We start from the raw sequence: 19,150 nt of genomic DNA on the forward strand, positions 1-19,150 counted from the left end.
TTGGGCGCGGGCCGCCCTTCGGGCCGCTCGTCTTCGACTGTGGCCACCTGCCGACTGGCGGAAGGCGGCACGGGGCCCTTGCGCTTGTGGTCGTTCTGGTGTGGGCGTCGGCCGGAGTCCCCAGCCGGTGTCTTGGGCGCCGGGTTGAGTACCTTCCCGGACGCGTCTACCCGGAGTTCGGTCTTCATTGAGGAGTCGGCGGTGGCGTACTTGTCCGCTATGACCAGAAGCTCGTCGAGGGTAGTCGGCTCGTTGCAGAGGAGCTTGTGCTTGAGAAGGGTGCCTTCTCGGCACCCGGCAGTGAAGTATTCTATGGCTTGCGCCTCGTGCACCCCTTCGCAAGAGTTGCGGAGCTCGGCCCAACGCGTGAGGTAGTCACGAGTAGACTTGGCGGGGCCTTGTACGCACAAGGAGAGCTGTCTGGGCTTGGGAGCCCGCTTGTAGGTGCTGGTGAAGTTGCGGATGAAGGCTTCTGTGAAATCTAGCCAGCTGTTGATGCTGTATGGCTTGAGGCTGTTGAGCCAGGTCCGCGCCGTGCCTTGCAGCATGAGGGGCACGTACTTCACGGCAACGCGCCTGTTGCCATTTGCTATGCTAACCGCCGTGGAGTAGTCGATTAACCAATCTTCTGGCTTCACAGAGCCGCTGTACTTGGGCGTGTCTCTTGGGAGCGAGAACCCTTTGGGGAAAGGCTCGTCGCGGATGCGGGGGCCGAAACAAGGCGGGCCGACATCGTCTTCTTCTTCCAGCGCCAGGGATCGCGCCAAGCGGTCGATCCGATGGCGGGCGTCGTTCTCGCCGACTCCTTCGCGGCGACCTAGCCAGCCGCTGAGAGTCGGATGCGCAACAGGCGGTGGGGTGGGATATCTCTCTCCACGGGGCCGAGGCGGAGGCGGGTTGCCCCGCCACTCCACGGCCCGGGGGTGGCCTTCTGCGTCTCGCTCAATGGAGATTCGGCTTTGGCCGGCAGCCGGCTCTTTCTCACGCCGCGCGCGGGTCTTACCCGTAGTCGGCGTCCGGGACATCGCGCCGTGATCTCGGCGCGGGGGAGGGCTTTCCGCGCGGGCGTCGGCTTCGTGCCGCTGCGCGGCTGCATCGATTAGCTGCTGGATGCGTCGAGTCATGTGGGGGAGTTCTTCGGCCCCTAGTCCGTCTAGCTCGTCTACGGCCGCCTGGGCGGCGCGCAGGTTCTCGAGTGGAGTGGCGTAGACTGGGCGGTCAACTCCTAACGTGTCGGCGACGACAGCGCCGTGCTGTCTGACAGCGCCGGCCCGGCTGGGCCCGCCTGGGGGCGGCGTGCCAAAGGCGGCACGGTCGGCTTCGCGTCGGTGGGCCTCAGCGAGGCGTCTCATGGAAACCAACTTCCGGCCCTCCGCGAGGAGGGCGAGGCGGCGAGCCTCCAGTGCTTCAGCGTCGGCATCGGCCGGGAGGGGGATGGACAAGTCGTGGATCGCCGTGTGCGGGGCGTCGCGGGCGCTCTCGTCAGAAGCGCCGCCGTGGCCGATGACCATCACCTCGGTGGTGACAGCGTCGCCGCCATCGGCCCGGGGAAGCGGGTCGTTGTAGATCATGACGTCGGTGGGGAAAGTGTCGAGTGAGGCCGTGTCGGAGTCGACAGGCATCTGGTCGGTGGAGCCAACCGACTCCAAGTCCACAGCAGGCTCGTCGGAGACGTGGAGCTGGCCAAGGAGGTTGACGAGGTGGTCGGTGCCCGCGTCGGAGGCGAGCTCGTCGGAGATGAGGGTCTTGTCAAGGAGATCGGCGAGGCCGCTCGCTGCGCAGACGTTGGTGATGCCTTGCAGCGCGTCGTGGCAAGCGCCGTCGGGCGTGCCGGGCTGGCTACGCTCGCGGGGGAGGAAGAGGGTTCCCGTCCAGAATAGGTCTCCGGACGACGGTGCACCTAGCCCCACGGTGGGCGCCAAATTTCGGGTGGTAGGTGCGACATATGCCAACGGGTGGCTTATCATTGTGGGAGCCAATAAGACGTCGCCGGTGCCTGGAAGCGGGATGAGGCGAAGACATGCACGCCGGCGAATCTTACCCAGCTTCGGGGCTCTCGTGGAGATAACACCCCTACTGCTGCTCTGCGGGGTCTCCGCATGATCACTAGATGAACAAGTAGCTACACGATGCTCCGTGAGCTGTTTGGCGAGAGGAGGAAGAAGGGCACTGCTCGCTCTTTTCTCCTCCCTATGTGGTGTCTAAAACTAGCAGGGATCAACCCTTTGCATGGATGTCCCGGGGGGTTTATATAGGCCTACCCCCCAGGGATACAATGGTAATCCGGCTGGGCATGGGGCCCAGCCATCTGTGTCTACACTCGCCGGCTTCTGCGCCGGCTGCTGGGGCCCGCCGGCTGGTGGGTCCCGCCGGCTGCCGGCTCCTTGGTCGACAGGCAGGCCCCACTGTCCAGGGCCTTGTCGGCGGCTGGTTACTGTTGCTCAATCCTGGTGACAAGGGCTTCGCCGAGGTGGGCGTGGCTACAGTGCCGCTTTCCGGCGGGTGATCGCTGTAGCCTCACCGCGTCTTGTCTCCTTAATGGGGCGTCTCCTTCGAGGGAGGTGGCAAGCCGGCTGTGGGGAGCCGGCTCTGTCTTGGGCCGACTGGGGAGGCCTGGCCGCCTTCGGGTGTCTCTCTGCCCGAAGGGGCCCACCGCCCATGGGCCGCGCTGGCAGCCCGTCGTGGATGACATCGGGGTCAACGTGGCAACAGTGCTGCGCCGGACGGGTCATGGCCACCCGTACGGCGCACTGTGCCAGGCGTGCTCCGGGATTCGGGGGTGGCAGGCTTTACTGTAGCCACGCCCCGTCACATCGCCGTTATGTGGATGTAGACTTCGAGGGTACGATCTTGACCGCTTTGTGGGAGCCGGCTTCTTGGAGTCGGCCTTCTCGTGGTCGGCTTCTCGGAGCCGGCCCTCCCGCGGCTTTCTTCATGAGGGCTAAAGTCGGGTTGCCTTCCGATAGCCGGCCTGGGAGACAACCGACAAGGGGAAGGCGGCCCCATGTCTTGGATTCTTGAGGGCCGGATCGGCTCGTAATTTTTTCAGAAGGGCCAAGGGGACCCGGCTAGGCTACCCATGGTTATTTACTCCGACAGTCATGGACCATATGAGATGTTCCAGGAGTTGAAGTTAATATTTCAAGCAAATACCCGAGTTGAGAGATATGAAGTCTCCAACAAGTTCTATAGCTAAAAGATGGAGGAGAATAGCTCAAGCAGTGAGCATGTGCTTAGATTATCTGGGTACTACAATCGCTTGAATCAAGTGGGAGTTAATCTTCCAGATAAAATAGTGATTGACAGAATTCTCTAGTCACCATCACCAAGTTAGTAGAACTTTGTGATGAACTATGATATGCAAGGGATAACGGAAACGATTCCCAAGCTCTTCGTAATGCTGAAATTGACGAAGGTAGAAATCAAGAAAAATATCAAGTGTTGATGGTAGACAAGACCACTAGTTTCAAGAAAAGGGCAAAGGGAAGAAGGGGAACTTCAAGAAGAACGGTAAGCAAGTTGCTGCTCAAGTGAAGAAGCCCAAGTATGGTCCTAAGCCGGAGACTAAGTACTTCTACTGCAAAGGGACTGGTCACTGGAAGCGGAACTGCCCCAAGTATTTGATGGATAAGAAGGATGGCAAAGTGAACAAAGGTATATTTGATATACAGATTATTGATGTGTATTTTACTAGTGTTCGTAGCAACCCCTCAGTATTTGATACTGGTTTAGTTGCTAAGAGTAGTAACTCGAAACGGGAGTTGCAGAATGAACATAGACTAGTTAAGGGTGAAGTGACGATGTGTGTTGGAAGTGGTTCCAAGATTGATATGATCATCATCGCACACTCCATATACTTTTGGGATTAGTGTTGAACCTAAATAAGTGTTATTTGGTGTTTGCGTTGAGCATGAATATGATTTGATCATATTTATTACAATACGGCTATTCATTTAGGTAAGAGAATAAACTGTTGTTCTGTTTACATGAATAAAACCTTATATGGTTACACACCCAATGAAAATGGTTCGTTGGATCTCGATCGTAGTGATACACATATTCATAATATTGAAACCAAAAGATGCAAAGTTGATAATGATAGTGCAACTTATTTGTGGCACTGCCGTTTAGGTCATATTGGTGTAAAGCGCATGAAGAAAATCCATGTTGATGGGCTTTTGGAATCACTTGATTATGAATCAGTTGATGCTTGCGAACCATGCCTCATGGGCAAGATGACTAAGACTCCGTTCTTCGGAACAATGGAGCGACCAATAGATTTGTTGGAAATCATACATATTGATGTATGTGGTTCGACGAATATTGAGGCTTGCGGCAGGTATCATTATTTTCTGATCTTCACAGATGATTTGAGCAGATATGAGTATATCTACTTGATGAAACACAAGTCTGAAACATTTGAAAAGTTCAAAGAATTTCAGAGTGAAGTGGAGAATCATCGAAACAAAAATAAAAGTTTCTACGATATGATCGTAGAAGTAAAACATTTGAGTTACGAGTTTGGCCTTTAGTTAAAAACAATGTGAAATAGTTTCACTACTCACGCCAGCTGGAACACCACAGTGTAATGGTGTGTCCGAACATCATAACCGTACTTTATTAGATATGGTGCGATCTATGATGTCTCTTACTGATATACCACTATCATTTTGGGGTTATGCATTAGAGACAGCTGCATTCACGTTAAATAGGGCACCATCTAAATCCGTTGAGACGACATCGTATGAACTATGGTTTGGCAAGAAACCTAAGCTATGGTTTCTTAAAGTTTGAGGTTGCAATGCTTATGTGAAAAAGTTTCAACCTGATAAGCTCAAACCCAAATAGGAGAAGTGCGTCTTCATAGGATACCCAAAAGAAAATGTTGGGTACACCTTCTATCATAGATCCAAAGGTAAGATATTCGTTTCTTTGAATGGATCCTTTCTAGAGAAGGAGTTTCTCTCGAAAGAAGTGAGTGGGAGGAAAGTAGAACTTGATGAGGTAACTGTACCTGCTCCCTTATTGGAAAATAGTTCATCACAGAAATCTGTTCCTGTGACTACTACACCAATTAGTGAGGAAGCTAATGATGATGATCATGTAACTTCAGATCAAGTTACTACCGAACCTCGTAGGTAAACCAGAGTGAGATCCGCACCAGAGTGGTACGGTAATCCTGTTCTAGAGGTCATGTTACTTGACCATGACGAGCGTACGAACTATGAGGAAGCGATGATGAGCCCAGATTCCGCGAAATGGCTTGAGGCCATGAAATCTGAGATGAGATCCATGTATGAGAACAAAGTATGGACTTTGATTGACTTGCCCAAAGATCGGCGAGCCATTGAGATTAAATGGATCTTCAAGAGGAAGACGGACGTTGATAGTAGTGTTACTATCTACAAAGCTAGAATTGTCGCAAAAGGTTTTCGACAAGTTCAAGGTGTTGACTACGATGAGAGTTTCTCACTCGTATCTATGCTTAAGTCTATCTGAATCAAGTAAGCAATTGCCACATTTTACGAAATCTGGCAAATGGATAAACAAAACTGTATTCCTTAATGGATTTATTAAAGAAGAGTTGTATATGATGCAACCAGAAGGTTTTGTCAATCCTAAAGGTTCTAACAAAATATGCAAGCTCCAGCGATCCATCTATGGACTGGTGCAAGCATCTCGGAGTTGGAATATACGCTTTGATAAGTTGATCAAAGCATATAGTTTTATACAGACTTGCGGTGAAGCCTGTATTTACAAGAAAGTGAGTGGGAGCACTACATCATTTCTGATAAGTATATGTGAATGACATATTGTTGATCGGAGATAATGTAGAATTATTCTGCAAAGCATAAAGGAGTGTTTGAAAGGAGTTTTTCAAAGAAAGACCTCGGTGAAGCTGCTTACATATTGAGCATCAAGATCTATAGAGATAGATCAAGACGCTTGATAAGTTTTTCAATGAGTACATACCTTGACAAGATTTTGAAGTAGTTCAAAATGGAACAGTCTAAGAAAGAGTTCTTGCCTGTGTTACAAGGTGTGAAACTGAGTGAAAGCCCGACCACGGCAGAAGATAGAAAGAGAATGAAACTCATTCCCTATGCCTTGGCCATAGGTTCTATAAAATATGCCATGCCGTGTACCAGATCTATTGTATACCTACACTGTTTTTGGCAAGGGAATACAATAGCGATCTAGGAGTAGATCACTGGACAGCGGTCAAAATTATCCTTAGTGGAATAAGGATATGTTTCTCGATTATGGAGGTGACAAAAAGGTTCGTCATAAAGGGTTACGTCGATGCAAATTTTGACACTGATCCAGATGACTCTAAATCTCAATCTGGATGCATATTGAAAGTGGGAGCAATTAGCTAGAGTAGCTCCGTGCAGAGCATTGTTGACATAGAAATTTGCAAAATACTTACGGATCTGAATGTGGCAGACCCGTTGACTAAACTTCTCTCACAAGCAAAACATGATCACACCTCAGTACTCTTTGGGTGTTAATCACATAGCGATGTGAACTAGATTAGTGACTCTAGTAAACCCTTTGGGTGTTGGTCACATGAAGATGTGAACTAATCATATAAAGATGTGAACTATTAGTGTTAAATCACATGGTGATGTGAACTAGATTATTGACTCTAGTGCATGTGGGAGACTGAAGGAAATATGCCCTAGAGGCAATAATAAAGTTATTATTTATTTCCTTATATCATGATAAAAGTTTATTATTCATGCTAGAATTGTATTATCCGGAAACATAATACATGTGTGAATACATAGACAAACAGAGTGTCACTAGTATGTCTCTACTTGACTAGCTCGTTAATTAAAGATGGTTATGTTTCCTAACCATGGACAAAGAGTTGCTATTTGATTAACGGGATCACATCATTAGTTGAATGATCTGATTGACATGACCCATTCCATTAGCTTAGCACCCGATCGTTTAGTATGTTGCTATTGCTTTCTTCATGACTTATACATGTTCCTATGACTATGAGATTATGCAACTCCCGTTTGCCAGAGGAACACTTTGTGTGCTACCAAACGTCACAACGTAACTGGGTGATTATAAAGGAGCTCTACAGGTGTCTCCAAAGGTACATGTTGAGTTGGCGTATTTCGAGATTAGGATTTGTCACTCCGATTGTCGGAGAGGTATCTCTGGGCCCTCTCGGTAATGCACATCACTTAAGCCTTGCAAGCATTGCAACTAATGAGTTAGTTGCGGGATGATGTATTACAGAACGAGTAAAGAGACTTGCCAGTAACGAGATTGAACTAGTCATAGGATACCAACGATCGAATCTCAGGCAAGTAACATACCGATGACAAAGGGAACAACGTATGTTGTTATGCGGTCTGACCGATAAAAGAATATGTAGGAGCCAATATGAGCATCCAGGTTCCGCTATTGGTTATTGACCGGAGACGTGTCTCGGTCATGTCTACATTGTTCTCGAACCCGTAGGGTCCGCACGCTTAAGGTTACGATGACAGTTATATTATGAGTTTATGCATTTTGATGTACGGAAGGTTGTTCGGAGTCCCGGATGTGATCACGGACATGACGAGGAGTCTCGAAATAGTCGAGACATAAAGATTGATATATTGGACGGCTATATTCGGACACCGGAAGTGTTCCGGGTGATTTCGGAGAAAACCGAAGAGCCGGAGGGTTATCGGAACCCCCCCGGGAGAAGTAATGGGCCATATGGGCTTTAGTGGAGAGAGAGAGGGGCTGCCAAAGGTGGGCCGCGCGCCTCCTCCCCCCTGGTCCGAATTGGACTAGGAGAGGGGGGGGCGGCGCCCCCCTTTCCTTCTCCCTCCCCACTTCTTTCCCCCTCCTAGTAGGAGTCCTACTCCTACTAGGAGGAGGACTCCTCCTTGGCGCGCCATAGGGGCCGGCCGGCCTCCTCCCCCTTGCTCCTTTATATACGGGGAAGGGGGCACCCCTAGACACACAAGTTGATCCACGTGATCATATTCTTAGCCGTGTGCGGTGCCCCCTTCCACCATAGTCCTCGATAATATTGTAGCGGTGCTTAGGCGAAGCCCTGCGACAGTAGTACATCAAGATCGTCACCACACCGTCGTGCTGACGGAACTCTTCCCCAACACTTTGCTGGATCGGAGTCCGGGGATCGTCATCGAGCTGAACGTGTGCTAGAACTCGGAGGTGTCGTAGATTCGGTGCTTGATCGGTCGGGCCGTGAAGACGTACGACTACATCAACCAAGTTAACGCTTCCGTTGTCGATCTACAAGGGTACATAGATCACACTCTCCCCCTCTCGTTGCTATGCATCACCATGATCTTGCGTGTGCGTAGGAATTTTTTTGAAATTACTACGAAACCCAACAAAGGCATGTTAACTGCAATATCCTTAACAGCAGCCAAATATCGTAATTCATAGTGGTATTGTCGAAACAGTTATTGATGAAATTGAACTGCACAGCAAATAGTTGCACATATAGAGCATCACATTGTGAAGAACTGAAATAAACAAGTCATAAGGACATCTCTAGGCGATCCTTAAAAAGTTAAAGGACTAAAACCCTTAGTGGATACATATACTCCAGCAATTTTTGGCCTTTTCTAGTCGATCCCCTAAACTGAAGGTTGTAAACTTCAATTTGATCAAGTTCAAAGCAGGTTCAACCGAAAGTAGCATGCATTCAAACATAAACATAGATAGTTTTGCATAACCGAACATAAAACATAAATTTAAACTAAGCTAAACTACTTTCGGTCGAAGTAGAGGTCGAGCCAATCCTTCCTCGTCATCTACGGTGTGCCGCGAGCCGGGTCCGGGCCAGTACCGTCGTCGGGGTCATTGGGGAAGGCACTCCTCCACTCATCGACGTCGATCTCCTTGTCCTGGGGGCCCACCTCGACGCCCTCCGCGCCGCCGTCGCCCCCGCCTTCGGCCTCGTCATCAGAGGAGAGCGCGATAACCTCGCCGCCCTTCGCGCCGCCGTCCTTGCCGCCTTCGACCTCGTCATCGGAGGAGAGCGCGATAACCTCGCCCCCCTCCGTGCCGGCAAAGATCGCCCGCTCCGCCTCCACGAGCTCCGGGTGCTGCCAACGGAGCTCTTGCATGTAGGCCTCGTCGGCGGCCTCGGCCTCGAGACGCTCCCATGCCTCGCGGTCCTCGCGCGCCATAGCCGAGCTCACCACCCCTGGCTCCGGCGGAACGAGGTGGACCGAACGTGTGCCGAAGGGGAAATTGAGCCTAGCCGCCGGGTTGTGGTAGCGGACCTGCCAGCGGTCGTACTCCATGGCCGCGAGCTCGACCGTGTGGAAGCTACCGAGCCACCGGTGGGTGTGGGTCTCTCGATATATAATCTTGGTGACCCACGTCCCTCACGGCCGCTGCCGGACCCCGAGGTAGGACTTCGTCGGCTGCCGGGTCTGGGGGAGGACGGGGAATTCCTCGAACCGGCGTAGGGGCACAGCAACGGGCGGATAGGGGGACCAGCGACGGCGGATCGGGCCCGCGGAGGACCGCGGGGACACCTCGGCGGCATCCTCGCCGGTGTCGGGCAAAAAGGCCATGGTAAACCTCTTTTTGGCCATTGGCTACTCGAGCTCCCCGGCAATGGCGGCGACCTACCAATGGTTTCGAGAGTTGTGTGTGTTTGTGTGAGCGGAGGTTGTGTTTGAGGAAATATTGCGATAACTGAAAATTTTACTAGGCGGGAGTAACAAGACGGGGCTACTGAAAATTTGGATCAAGGGCGAGCAGATATTTTTGAGATTGTGAGGGATGCAGAGGTGGGAGTAAAATGCCGAAGCTACTGAAAATTTGAATCAAGGGACTGAAGCAGAGAGGGATGCAAAGGCGGGAGTTTGGGGGGAGTGAGCTAGTGTGCTTGACACACCGGCTGTGAACTGTAGCCAACGCACCTTCTCGCGTAAACCATAGGTGTACTATACACCGATGGTGCTTCAAGATGTTTTGTACTACATCTCACACGGTTGGTGAGAATAAACTGTGTGGGATCTACTTGATTTGAATTACAAAATGGGGTCACAGCGGCAATGGGCGGTGTTTGAATTGCTAGACCCTTTATCTGCAGTGAACATGCAACTGTATGTGTGTCGTAAAATAATTGGAATTATTCAGGGTTTGTTTGGACATTTCATACATTAAACTGGTTTTATAGCCATTTCAAGTGCACAATTTAAAATTAAACTACATGCACATGCTCCGGTGCATAAAATTGGTTGAAAATTCAAATTTGTCTCCTTCAGTGCATGCTTAGGTCCCATGGAAGAAATGGGAATGCATTTTTCGGGGTTCGTTTGGACTTTTTTATACATTAACTGGGTTTTCTAGGCATTTTATGTGCATAATTCAAATTTGAACTACAATCACATGCTCCAATGCACTAAAGTTGGTTGAAAAATCACATGTGTGTCCTTGGGTGAATTTCTTGGTCCCATGCAAGAGATGGGAATGAAATTCAAACACTAGGGCACTATTGATTGCCAGCAAAGCATTGAGATGTCTGGTTTTTAAATTCTAGTAAATCCAAAACTCGTCTAAAATTCATGAAACTTGGCATGCTATCATGGAGCGGCATCAACATGCCGTGGTGAAAATTTTGTCCCATTTGGGGCAGGTTTGGGTATAAGCTTCTCACAACAAGCATGATGGTTTCGATAGGGAACATACCACCTTTGGGGACGAGACGATATCCGTTGCCTCTTATTGCTTTAAAAAAAATTCTAGTGTCAACATAGAACAACAGGAGTGTTGTGTTCAATCTTGGAATTTTTCGAGGTTCGTTTGGCCTTTTTTATACATCAACTGGGTTTTCTAGGCATTTTATGTGCATAATACAAATTTGAACTACGAGCACATGCTCCAATGCACCAAAGTTGGTTGCAAAATCACATGTGTGTCCTTGGGTGAATTTCTAGGTCCCATGCAAGAGATGGGAATGAATTCCAAACACCAGGGCACTATTGCTTGCCGGCAAAACGTTGAGATGCCTGGTTTTAAATTTCTAGTAAATCCAAAACTCGTCTAAAATCATGAAACTTGGCATGCTATCATGGAGCGGCATCAACATGTCGTGGTGAAAATTTTGTACCATTTGGGGCAGGTTTGCGTATAAGCTTCTCAAAAGAAGCATGATGGTTTCGATAGGGAACATACCACCTTTGGGGACGAGACGATATCCGTTGCCTCTTATTGCTTTCAAAAAATTTCTAGTGTCAACATAGAACAACAGGAGTGTTGTGTTCAATCTTGGAATTTTCCGGGGTTCGTTTGGCCTTTTTATACAATAACTGGGTTTTCTAGGCATTTTATGTGCATAATTTAATATTTGAACTACAAGCACATGCTCCAATGCACCAAAGTTGGTTGAAAAATCACATGTGTATCCTTGGGTGAATTTATAGGTCCCATGCAAGAAATGGGAATGAAATTCAAACACCATGGCACTGTTGGTTGTCGGCAAAACGTTGAGACGCCTGGTTTTTAAATTCTAGTAAATCCAAAACTCGTCTGGAATTCATGAAACTTAGCATGCTATCATGGAGCGGCATCAGTATGCCATGGTGAAAATTTTGTCCCATTTGGAACAGGTTCGGGTATAAGATTCTCACAAACCAGAGCTTCTCACAACAAGCATGATGGTTTCGATAGGGAACGTACCACCTTTGGTGACGGGACGATATCCATTGCCTCTTATTGCTTTCAAAAAAATTCTAGTGTCAACATAGAACAACAGGAGTGTTGTGTTCAATCTTGGAATTTTTTGGGGTTCGTTTGGCCTTTTTATACATTAACTAGGTTTTCTAGGCATTTTATGTGCATAATTCAAATTTGAACTACAAGCACATGCTTCAATGCACTAAAGTTGGTTGAAAAATCATATGTGTGTCCTTGGGTGAATTTGTTGGTCCCATGCAAGAGATGGGAATGAAATTCAAAAACCAGGGCACTGTTGTTTGACGAAAAAACATTGAGATGCCTGGTTTTTAAATTCTACACTACAAAAAAATACACTTCTGTGATGATACGTGTTTGTCACAGTAGGTCGCATTTTTCGTCATGCATGTGCATCCATGACAAATTTATGACAGAATCAAGATAGTCATACCTGTGCTGTCGTAGAAGTGTTCCATGACATTACCAAAATTATCATCATGGAATATACCCCGCAGCGTAAACCGGCCGGAAGTATAACCCGGCCGGACTTGGCAGTTTACTTGAGACCCGGCTGACACTTGGCGATTCACTGGCGACCCGCCCTAACTTGGCGGTTTACAAGCAACCCGCCTGAACATTATGACTCACTGATAACTCGGCGGGCGGGACAAACGAATGACAAGGCCCAAGGCCCAGAAGGCCGGTTTATGCTAATGGTGGGCCGATTTAAGAGGAAAGGTGTATTTCCCTTACAAGGAGTCAAGACCCGGACTTGTATCCGATTTGTATTAGAAGATAGACTAGTCCTAATCCTAATAGGACTCCACATGTAACCCGCCCCTTCAACATATATAAGGAGGGGCAGGGCTCCCCAAAAGAGGGAAGAGGGACAAGTTCCACAAGTTCGACAAGTTAGGTTTAGACAATAGCTCTCGAGATAGAGCACACTTGTAACCATGATCATCATCATCAATATCAATGAAGCAGGATGTAGGCTTTTACCTCCACCATGAGGGGCCGAACCTGGGTAAAACATCGCGTCTCTCGTCCCGCTCAACCCCTCTCAAGCTACCACATAGATGTGTTGGCCTCGCGACTAAGTCCTCACACTAGGACATCTGCCGTGACAAATCCACGACATCGCGCGTCACAGAAGTGCTTTCGTCAAGGGTGACCGACACGTGGCATCCACCGTAACGGAACGCCATTAAGCTATCGGGTTGGGTTTTGGATCCGATAACCCGTTAACAGCCCTTACCAATGGGGATTTTCCACGTGTAAAATCATCATTGGCTGGAGGAAACACGTGTCGGCTCATCGTCAGGACAAATGTCATCCACTCATTGGATAAAAGGCGCCTATGATACGTTGACACATGGCACGGCCCAACAGAGGCCCAATCCTGTGAAAAGGCCGGCCCGTTTAACTTGGTCAAAAGGTGGCGGGCCGGCCCATGGAAAGCCTGTTAACGGCCTGTTCGCATATAGCTCATTTATAGCCCGCTAACCCAAGGCCCGTTACGCCCTATCTGAATTAGGCCCAGTAGCATCATCTGGGCCATCCAATATGATTCCAGCCCGTTTTCACTTCTGGCCCATGTATGGCCCATGACGTCTTTCGGCCCATATGAGGCCCTATGTATCCACAAATTGCATACTTGCATAAAGAAGCAATAGTACCGATTGCGTACTCTCGAAAAAACAAACTTGCATAAAGCTTATATCAACATTAAATCAATTGGCATAAATTTCTCTGTTGATGAATCAATAGAAACCTATTTAATATCATATTCTTATAGGGGATACCATTGAGAACATGAGCACTATAAGCCTGTGATGCATACTGTGTATATTCCTAGAGCATGTGCAAGTAAAATGCAAACACTGGATCGTGATAGGGTAATTTTTTTGCTCTGTGATGCGAAACCTCCCTTCCCTCATTCACATACATAAATCACTTTTCATCACTTAGATAATATCATCATGCAGCAACAGAAATACAAATTAACAGGGGGGGGATATCATCTTGCCTTATCCAAGCATAGGAGCACCCTGAACCTACATATTGCACCCTTTGTGTTAGTCAAGTTCAAAAATAGCTCGGCATTGGTAGTTACGATTGTACCTTGTAATCAAGTTCTTTGCTTTGTTTATGTCTGGGTTGAAGTGCTCCCTGAAAATCTGAACTATACTTGAAAAAATCAAAGCCTCTGTATGCCTGGATGATAGGAAAAAATGTAGTCGTTGCTGAATTTCACTGGAAACAATGTAGTTGCTGAAATTCATAGGAAACAATGTAGTTGTTGATTCAAAAAATTATCATGTTCCAAACAGGGTCTCGCGGTATAGGAAAAGACCTTTCGGAATTACATACGGTGTTTTTGATCCTTATAGTTGGACTTGTACTCAGCAGTTAGAGTTGTTCAGATGTTGAGCAGGTAGCTTTAGGAGAAACATAATCAAACACTAACTGAGTTGACTGTTATTCATCTTGATAGTAAGACACGATATTCATTATATTCCTATAATGATTCTTCGTGCCAACACTACAACATAGAATAGTAAATCATATAAGAATGTCCGAAACTTGAGATCATACAATGTGGAATACGGAATTAAACTGGCAAATATATACATACCTTACTCTTTAACTGTGTTTAGAAGTACTCGATCCACTGCTGGGATAAAAAATGCTTCCTGATCCGCAACTTCAATCCAATGCTGGGATAAAAATGAAATCTCAAACATACTTCCCGAATAACAAAATACACATGGTAATTGTATTCTCATGTGATAGCAAGTCCATCTAACTGAACAGACAAACCATAGAAGTACTGAGATATAGTGATCAATATGGTTTAGGTGCCCGTACAGGCAGACATACTACCTGTATTTCTTTGGTTCATTAATGGAACAATGGTATATTTTGGTTCACTGATCTATATAATGCAAGACCAGAAGATTTTAAATGACTCGCGAGGAACTTCCCAGAATTGTTCCACAGTCTTTGTAAACATGCAGTTTGTATACAGTTAAAACAAAAACTTGCTAAATAGATGAGCTTCCATATAAGTTGACCACCTACAGTAGGGGGTGGCAAACACTACTCAACATTTTAATTCAACTTTTGTATAAGTGCGCATCAGGCTCGCAAAAACTTGGGTAAATCCAATTTCTTCTTGGGTAAAAGAATAGTTACCATTTTGTTCTGTGCGATAAAAAAATACATAACCAAATGGAAGATATTTAGGCATGTGAATAAATATCCACCTAAATCCAAAGAAGACCGGAAGCAAATCTTGAATATTGAAGCAGTCGTAAAGTATAAAAGAAATAACGTACAAAAGGGAAAGATAAAATGATCTGTAGTTCTGTACTAACATGGATACCACTGTAGTTTTAAGAAAATAAATATAATATTGAATTCACATTGGCTAGAAGTTTTATCTCCACATTGCATTGAAAAGCACAGTGGTACCTTCACATTGGCACATCATCAATAGACTTCATCTCAGGAGAAGTGAGGAAATCAGGAACCTATTTCAAAATATGGAAACCGCCCATAAGTAACATGATCAAGTAAAGAAAATTTAAACACACTATCATGCCAATTTAGGAACATTATACCATTCATTACTAATCGCACTATCATTTTCTCTATTCAGAAGACTTTGCTTAGCAGGAGAGGCCTATGACATCATATCTACCAGCACTTGCTAACTAATATTTTCTCCAGAAGTGCATGCAAAAAAGTTTATACAAGCTGATTCTCTCCTAGATGCTTGGCAAAAATGTCATTTTGTAAATCGTAATCCCTTCACCTTAGTAATTACGGGATGAACTAACATAAATGAACCATACTAACATTTGGCAAAGTCTATTGAGATTACAAATATAGGAATCATCTATCTATAGAAAAATATTGATAGATCGCACAAGGGTAAGCTTAGCATCACACTCGATCTGGACCTCGCTGTTGTAACCAATTAGAAGCGCCCCAAATATTTCCTAAATAGCAGTTTTTTGCTACTCAGCGGCACCCAATTTCATCTAAAACTAATTTGTTTGCCTCCCAAAGTGTAACAAGATCACCAAATACACACACACACACACACACACACACACACACACACACACACACGGCAGCCTGGAATCACCAGCAACCACATCGATTCAATCCAGGGGGTGCGTGGTAGGTCGTGGGGAGAAGGTAGATGGAAGAGATCTTACTCTGCCGAATATGAGGTGGAGAAGGACCTCGAGCGGGGATGCCACTGGGAGCCGAGTTTCGGCGCCGGCCCACCCAAGGACGGCTGGCGATGGGCTTCGACAGCGGCTGCTCCAGAGCTCAGCGGCGCATGGCAGCGGCGAGCCAGGTATGAACTACGTGTTAGAAACGGAGTGGAGGAGCGCATTAGGGAGGCTTCAGATGCAGCATGCGCCCTGAGGAAGTGAGGATCAGCGGTGACGGCGCCCCTCGTCCTCGCCGGATGGGGCGGCTCCCGCATCGTCAGAAGCAGCGATCGGCGCGGTACCCGCGGCGGCTCACGCATTGCCGGCCCTGGCGGCGCGGTGGTTGCACTCCCCTGGCGTCCCCTGATGGTGCGGTGGTGGCGGCGGCCCAATCGGGGACGGGGATGAAGGAGGGACGCGAGGAGGCGTGTGGCGGGCGGCGGTGGAGAAGGCAGTGGAGAGGAGTTGTTGATCCTCGTCTCCCCGTCGCCATAGCCAAGTTGAGGCCGGTGGGGAGATGGGATCGGGAGCGAGAAGGGTGGGGTGACGAACGTGCGAGCGTGTGCGCGTGGGTCATTGTTTCTATTTTTTGTGACGGCGTGGGTCGAGTGGCAGCGTGGGTAATTAATTAAGCGCGGCTAAAACATAGTTTGCTGCTAAAGATTGGAGCAACCTGGAGCGTAGGATTCGATGCTATGAACGGTGTAGATGTTTTGGTTCTCCGCCCTCTCGTGCTTTCACAGGGGTAGTAGATAAGGAATCGAAGACGTGACGCCTAGCCATCGTGTGCTACTAGCAAGTCGAATAAAAAAAAGATGGCCATGATCCAGAAGTGGACCACGACAGTTGGCGGAGAAGAGGATATGGCCAGGACTCCTCGGCCATTGTGGCCACGGCGGTGCCTTCAGGCCGCCATGGCTCGCGTCCACGCCACCGGCCGCCGTCAAGCCCCCGCTGCCAAGTCACCCTGGCCCTAAGCCGTCTCCGCCACCGCTTTGACCCGGTGCTGCCGTCCTTGGCCGTCGAGCCATCAGTTTCCTTCGAATCGCCTTTCACCTCCGCTTGACCGAGCCGCCCTTGCGTTTCGCCACTTCGCTGCTGCCGGTGGCCGCCGCTCGCCTCGACACCGGTCTTACCTCCGCCTGCGAGCCCTGTCTGACCCGGAAGATGCGGGGATGGATTCGCCTCGCCTCCTTGACAACGACCCGGAAATGGAGCCGGCCACAACCCGGAATTCTCCACGATCCGCGCCTGCGTACTCGTCTCCTGACTCTCTCGCTCGCTGTCTCGGATGTGGGCCTCCTGCGTGGTCCTGTTTCCCAAGCCGCCCACTGAGTCACCATGGCTGCTCTGCCTCGCCATGGTAAGCCTCCTGCGAGCTGCCGTCGAGCTCACCTATGCCACCGAGCCGCCGTCCTTGTTGCTTTGCCGCGTGTCGTCCTTGAGCTGCTACGGCCTTGCAAGTGAGTCGTCGCCCGCGAGCAGCTGTCGAGCCGCCCCTCCACCTTACTCCACTGCCGCTGGCCCAGAGCCTCCCCGAGTCACCATGGTTCGCCCGTTTCCACCACCGAGCCGCTTCCACCGGCCTTGCTGCATCGATATCTCTGCTGAGACGCCATCCACGTAGCGCTCAAGCCGCCCCGACCTCCATTGCTTCGGCCTCGTTCCGCCTCCGCTCCGAGCTGCCACCGGCGTCCGTTTGCCGTGGTTGCGCTGAGCCACTAGGGGCGAGCGGCTTCACCTCCGCTCCGAGCCAACACGCTGCCGCGACCCGCCGTCTTGTCGACCCGCCGTCACCGTGGCTCGCCTTGCCGGCTTACCGCCTCGCTGCCGGGAGTGCTGAATAATGTTGATGGTTCTTTTAGAAGAGTCGTGGAATGGCTGTGTTCATGAGTTTGCCTTACCAACATCTAATGGAACTGACTGAATTGACCCTAATTGTAGCTTGGTTAAACAATGGGCGCACTGGGCAGGCCCACGTACACAATGTATATTTTGAACCTCAGTGAGTAAACGATGGGAGTGTAACCTGTGGCGGATTTTTTCCTGGTCTCAATAAAGTCACCTGGCAGATTGTGCTTATGCTTGAAAATACAGAGTGAAAAACATTGTTGTGATACAGCATGGTTTCCGCAGATTTTTTGAAGATCATTTAGTGGAAAACACCGCTTAATAGACATGTCCAAAATATCAGTCTTGCTGGTGGCCGTTTCCTCGGAGTTTTCTCATGATGAGACAAGTATTTCAGACATTGTCAACGACATCCAGGCGGGAGAAGGGAAAGCTGAAGTAGAGACAACATAAAGAGCTATCAATTCTGCATATATTGAGGCACATTCTGAATTTCGTGGCATCAGATAATTGGAGCTAATGGGAAGAAGCAGTGGGTTAGCAAGCGGGCAAGTTGACATTTGCCTGGTCCCTGAGCATCGCCGGGTTATCCACGGATGATGTATACGGATCATCGGTCATCCGGAAAAAAAATCAGGTGATATCCATCTAAGTCTATTTTATTAAACATATTGTTTTCATCAAAGAATACTTTGGTATGTATATTTTAATGTGCAGCAAAGGTGGTGCCATGTTGTGCCTATGAAGTGTACGTGAGCACCATCACGCACCTGCGTCTACGCCCGCTTACTGATGGAACGAGTGTGCGCAAGTCGTCGCCTGTGCAGCTTAATCTACATCAACCCGCCGGAGCCGCGTTGAGCCGCCTTGCTGTTTTGAGCCGCCGGGGTTATATTAAGTCGCCGGTCTGCCTGAGCCGCCGGAGCTATATTGAGCCGCTGGTCTGCCTGAGCCACCTCTGTCGCGATAAACGGATCATCCGTCGCCCAAACAAATCAGGTGATATCCATCCAAATTTGATTTATTAGCACATGTTGTTTTTGTCAAAAAACAAGTTTATCTTTACCTTGGTCTGCAATATTGTTTATGCAGGGCGACAAAAAGTGATATTATACCGCGGAGATGAAGGCACACCAACATCTTTCGGCCCAGGTGGTCGTCGTTATTCAACAAACAACCGCACCGGCTTACAGCGTCGTGGCCGTCTCTCGCGACCACACCGGTTTACAACGCCACTATTGACTCTCCCTCCACACCGGTTTAAAACGCCGCGGCCGAAAAATCTGTCAACACCCGCGGCCGACTCGGTCGCGATTGTTTTCAGTTTCACCACGGTGATCATCAACTCCGCGGTGATAATTGTTGACTTGACGCATCAGGTGAAATCC

The 19,150-nt window shown here is 48.6% G+C and overlaps 1 long non-coding RNA gene across 1 annotated transcript; it reads right to left on the reverse strand.

Annotated features, from left to right (window-relative positions):
- Positions 1-13,227: 13,227 nt before the first annotated feature.
- On the reverse strand, positions 13,228-18,000 carry LOC125552534. The gene is made up of 5 exons (XR_007303664.1): positions 15,909-18,000; positions 15,157-15,215; positions 14,318-14,399; positions 13,804-13,896; positions 13,228-13,736 (listed from the first exon to the last, which is right to left on the reverse strand). It is a non-coding gene; the product is annotated as an uncharacterized LOC125552534 (long non-coding RNA).
- Between the last annotated feature and the right edge of the window lie 1,150 nt (positions 18,001-19,150).

Source organism: Triticum urartu, chromosome 4 (genome assembly GCF_003073215.2).
Source record: "Triticum urartu cultivar G1812 chromosome 4, Tu2.1, whole genome shotgun sequence".
Classification (NCBI taxonomy): domain Eukaryota; kingdom Viridiplantae; phylum Streptophyta; class Magnoliopsida; order Poales; family Poaceae; genus Triticum; species Triticum urartu.